Genomic DNA, 5,726 nt, shown 5'->3' on the forward strand with positions numbered 1-5,726 from the left:
TCTTCTGATAATTTCCTATTTTGTTACTTTCTCATCTTATAATTGGATCACTTTTTCACTGTGTGTGTGTGTGTGTGTGTGTGTGTGTGTGTGTGTGTGCCAGTATCCCACATTAGATGAATAACCCAGACATATTTTATTACATTCTATAGTTTGTATCTTCTTTTGGTAGATTGCTTCCTTTGGGGTAGAGTAAACTTTATGTTTTGTGTAGATTATTTTGTTAAGTTTTGCTGTTGTTTCTCATGCTTTGGTGATATTTTATTAAAAATGATCATGTGTATCAACATGCTGCAATGTTCCCCAAATTCTTCTTTTTAGTAGATGTGAATGTAGGACTTATGTCTCTCATACATTAAGTAACTGATTTTCATAGTTGGAGGTCTGAAAGTGATATCCAATTTTTTACTGTACCATTTATAGAAAAGATTTTTGTCATTCATTATGTATTTCTGGCAATATTTTTATCATTTGATTATGTGTGAGGGTAAAATCCTGTAATTGCTGTCTTATCCCACTAGTTTATATATCTTCTTAAATATCAATGCCACAATGTAATGGTGACTATATAACTGTGATGTATCTTCAAATCAGATGGTGTCATGGATCCAACTTCATCCACATTATTTTGCCCAAACTGCAAGTCTTTCCAGTATACCTTGTGATTCATTATGTATTTTAGAATGTGCTTTCTGGTTCTATGAAGAAATACAAAGAGATAATGAAGATTTCATTGATTATGTTAATTAGTTGATTAATTCTAGATACTTTGACAATATTAATTCTTCTAGCCCATGAACTTAATGATCACACATTCACACACACACACACACACACACACACACACACACACACACATACACACACACCTTTTCAAATTCATTTCTTTGATATTTTGACATTTTCATTGTAAATATCTTTATTTGATTAAGCTTAGATCATGGTAATTTTTATTTGTTGAATTTTTGCATCTTTAGTAAGTTGCAATGCTTTGTTTTTGTAACTTTTCATTTGGGACTATTTTTGTGATTCTTTCTCAGGAAAAGTCACTTTCAGTGTATAGAGACATACTAAGTTTTATACATTGATTTTCATGTCCTCCAACTGTACCGAATTATTTTATCAAATTGAATATAAATTGTGCTGTGTTAAGATCTTTCCATATATAGGAACATACTATTTTCAAGCAGGGTTATTTTGACTTTGACTTCTTCTGTTTTGTGTGTTGCTATTGGTGTCTTTTGATTACTTCCACTGCTTTTTTTTTAAACTTATAATTTTACATTACATAACATAAGTATGACAAGAGACTTTTGGCTTGTTCCTGATCTTGGAGTAAACAATTTAACATTTCTGAACAAAGTTCCATGTGTTCGTACAGCTATTGTTACTTACATCAAACTTCAATTCTACTATACTTAAGTTGATGACAGATCTTTATCACATCAGAATACTCAGTTTTATGAAATGTACTGATGATATTAAACAAACAATATTTATAGAAACTTCAATCTAATAGAAGATTGGTCACAAGAAAATGTCTCTATCATCCCATTTCATGGGAATGCATAGTAAACTGGTGTCTGAAATGACTATTTATAATCCCTGTTTCCGCTCATTTAGTCATGTCAGTTAACTTGCTCATCCATGGCTATTTTTTATAAATTTACTTATGCTTGATAAGTGTATGTTTATGCATTTTATTCATTATTAAATGCTTCTATTGTGAATTGGAATTAGTATTTTTCATAAGTTACATTGGCCTTTGATAAAAATAATCCACAAATACCCATTCATCAAGATAAGCTATAATATGCTCCTTGTGGGGCCAATATTCTTTGTACGTATATCCTTTTAAAAGAATGTGATTGGAAGGTCATATGTCCTTATAAAACAGGTATAAAAAAGAATGGAGAATCTGCATTTGGCTTTTAAGTGTGAATACTTCCACTTGAGATATAAACAAGAGAACAAGTTCTTCATAAGATTCTTTTACTCTTCTACCTATAACTTCAAAGACATGTATATGCAATAAAAGAAAGATCCTTAAATATTAATTAGCAGAAAAATATAGATGTCATACAAAATTAATCAACCAATTAATGTTTAGGGTCAAAAATATACATAACACTGTGGTAAATTGTATATGTATTTAATACAAGGAAATTTAATTAATAAAAAATCTGTCCCATTTACTAAAATATTAATATTGGTCTTAAATTCTAATACCTTTTTTTAAAATGATGACTGCTAGCATCTACTTGGGTAATAAGCTTAATACTTCAGTCACCTCTCCAAGACTACTATAGAAGTATGCTAGTGGAAGAGTAAAACATCAGCATTCTGAGTACTTCCAAGGAGGCACATTCAGACAAAAGAAAAAAAGTGTATTGAGGAAAAAGAAAGCAGCCTAGAATAATGCCGGCAGAGACTGAGTGATAATTGTCCATTTTGAAGGTGCCATCTTAGAAGCCAAGAACTTGGGTTCCTAAAGTTTATCTTGAGAGAATCGCATGTAAAATAATTTGAAATAAAGGTATTGTAACCTTAAAAGCCTTATAGAAAACTATTATGTGCCAGGTGGTGGTGGCACACGCCTTTAATCCCAGCACTCTGGAAGCAGAGGCAGGAGGATCTTTGTGAGTTTGAGGCCAGCCTGGTCTACAGAGTGAGTTCCAGGAAAGGTGCAAAGCTACACAGAGAAACCCTGTCTCAAAAAACTAAAACAAACAAACAAACAAAAAACTATTGTGCAATAGGGTTAATTTGTTAAATGAATGACTTTGATAAGCTTTTATGCACAACAAATACATTCATGAGATTCTGTGTATTGATCTGCTTTTTCTTTGTAATTTGTAGTCCTAAAAATGCTTTAAAACTAAGGTCCATTCTTATCTTCAGATTTTATAGATAAATCAGTCTTATTTTTCTATTATGAATCATTTTGATCCCTAATGGCATGCTGTATATTGTGCTGGCAGATATATACCATATCAACATTAAAAAAACAATTCCTCTTTTAATCCTTATAACTAGCTGATAAACAACCCCACAGATGTAGCTGAAACTACATCACCACTTACACAACCAGATACTTGCATGTTACTACTGGTCAAATGCACCCTGTTTATTACATACTGTGTATGAAAAGGGAGTGTGTGGAGTAGTCTAAATCTACATTATGGTTTTTATCATATTTTTTCCTTCATAGTGACACAGTAATTTTTACTTTTTATAATTATACATAGGTAAGGAACCTATGAGTATAATGTAAACATATGAAGTGTTTTATGAAATGATTCTTACTTGAATTAACATGCCAATCCATGGCTTCCAATACATAGTTCCCGTAACATAACAGAGATGTTATAACTGTACTCTTAATCATGATTGGATAACTGTTGCTTGACCTCCTAACTTAGTGAAAATTTATAAGGCTTTTAGAATATTCTATAACATATTTTGTATTCAGCATGGATGACAAGTGTCAGCCTACTCTGGGAGTATGTTTCTAGAAATAATCTGTTCTCATAAAAATTCTAGATACCATTATTTGACATGATATTTTACTTATCATAGTAATGGTGAACAGGGAATACACATGTGATAAATAGATTAACTATTAAGAATATTCTTCAAGCTTTTCACCTTATCAGAACCAACTTAGAAAACTTTTTTCCTGATACCACCCCAATAAATTGTAACACACACACACACACACACACACACACATACATGCACACGCACACGCACGCGCACACACACACACACACACACAAATATTTTTGAGGAGACGTTATCACCCATGGGATGATATAAAATGTGTAGAAGATTCACAAGCAACCTGGAGAAAACCATGTTATAAAAGTGTATGCAATCTCTGTGATGCTCTACAATCTCTCACAATAATTATAGGATAGAATGTAGCAGAAAACTTATTAATGTTCTGAAAAACAAATCCAACAACATTCATGGAGAGGTAAAAACTTAAAATTTGCTATACTTGATGTTTAGAGTATCACTTTGTCTTTAAATCAAGATATTTATACATGAAAATAACCTAGATTTTTCCTCCTTTCTAGATTGTCATTATAAGACAGAAGTCAAAAGTTACCCTATCACCTGTTGCCTTCTGGAAGATAAATGGGTTCAGCAACTGAAGTTTCTCACTGTCTTTTCTTCTGTATTTTACAGATATTTTCATGTCTAGAAATTGGTAATGTAAAGTGTATTGTGTCCTGTTATTTCTAAAATGAAGGAGTGTTTTAAAAATATCACTTCATAGTTATAAGGATATTCAAAAATTTGAATTATTATATTGATTTTAGCTATGCTCTTCATGTGGATTACTTTGCTACAATTCAAGGCCTACTCATTTGGCTTAATTAAAGTGTTCCTATTCTTACAAATTGGGCAAATGGAATAGAACTATTTTGAACAATGTCATTTTGAGGGGAAGAATCTGATTAATATTTGATTCAATGGTATCAAGAAATGAATTTAGTCATTAGCAGAAAAGGTCTAAGGACCAAGAACCTTGGAAAAGGTGAAAATAAGAAGACATAGCAAAATTCATTCTGACTTTTGCTTTTTCTTCTGAAATTTCTAAGGCAGAATGATAGTACCCACAACCTGGAATAGAATGATAGTATAGGAAAGTATTATTGTTCAATTAACAGTATGCAAGTCATAGTTTTGTCCCACAATAGAAATTCATATAACAGCGCCGGGTGGTGGTGGCACACGCCTTTAATCCCAGCACTCAGGAGGCAGAGCCAGGTGCATCTCTGTGATTTTGAGGCCAGCCTGGTCTACAAATTGAGTTCCAGGAAAGGCGCAAAGCTACACAGAGAAACCCTGTCTCGAAAAAACAAAAACAAAAACAAAAACAAAAAAAAAAAAAGAAATTCATATAACAGTTGTGGTTGGGGTCAGATAACAGAACAGCCACTATACTAAACATAAAGTTTAGGCTGTGGTAGCACACGCCTTTAATCCTAGCATTCCGGAGGCAGAGATCCATCTGAATCTCTGTGAGTTCAAGGCCACACTGGAAACAGCCAGGCATGGTGATACACACTTTTAATCTCAGGAAGTGATGGCAGGAAGCAGAAAAGTATATAAGGCCTGAGGATCAGGAACTCGAGGATTTTAAGCTTTTAGGTTGTTAGCAGCAGTTCAGCTGAGATCCATTTGGATAAGGACACAGAGGCTTCTAGTCTGAGGAAACAAGATCAACTGAGGAGTTGGTGAAGTGAGTTTGGCTGCGGCTTGTTCTCTCTCTCTGATCTTTCAGAATTTACTCCAATATCTGGCTCTGGGGTTTTTTATTAATAAGACCTTTTAAGATTTGTGCTACAAACAGTTTTAAACTAGTATGCTACATTTTTAAAAAGCACCATAGGTGATTAACATATGTGTAAAAAATGATGGGCACATTCTTTGTGAAAATGTTACCACAAATTTTAAACTTAGGTACATTATATAGGAAAGAAATGCATTATTCTTAGGAAGAGACTGTGAAAATGCCAATCTTATTTCTTATTTATCTTTGGCTAAGATGTAAAAAACTGAAAAGTCACTAAAACTTAAAAAAACTTTTTTGGTTTGGTGATGGCTATGGCTTACTAAGAATAGAATGTATGGTTAAAGATAAAACACAACCATTATGATCAGTATCACACATGTTTACAAGTTATTTTCATGATAAGAAATACATTAAAGAG

This window comes from Peromyscus eremicus, chromosome 12, assembly GCF_949786415.1.
Source record: "Peromyscus eremicus chromosome 12, PerEre_H2_v1, whole genome shotgun sequence".
NCBI classification, from domain to species: Eukaryota; Metazoa; Chordata; class Mammalia; order Rodentia; family Cricetidae; genus Peromyscus; species Peromyscus eremicus.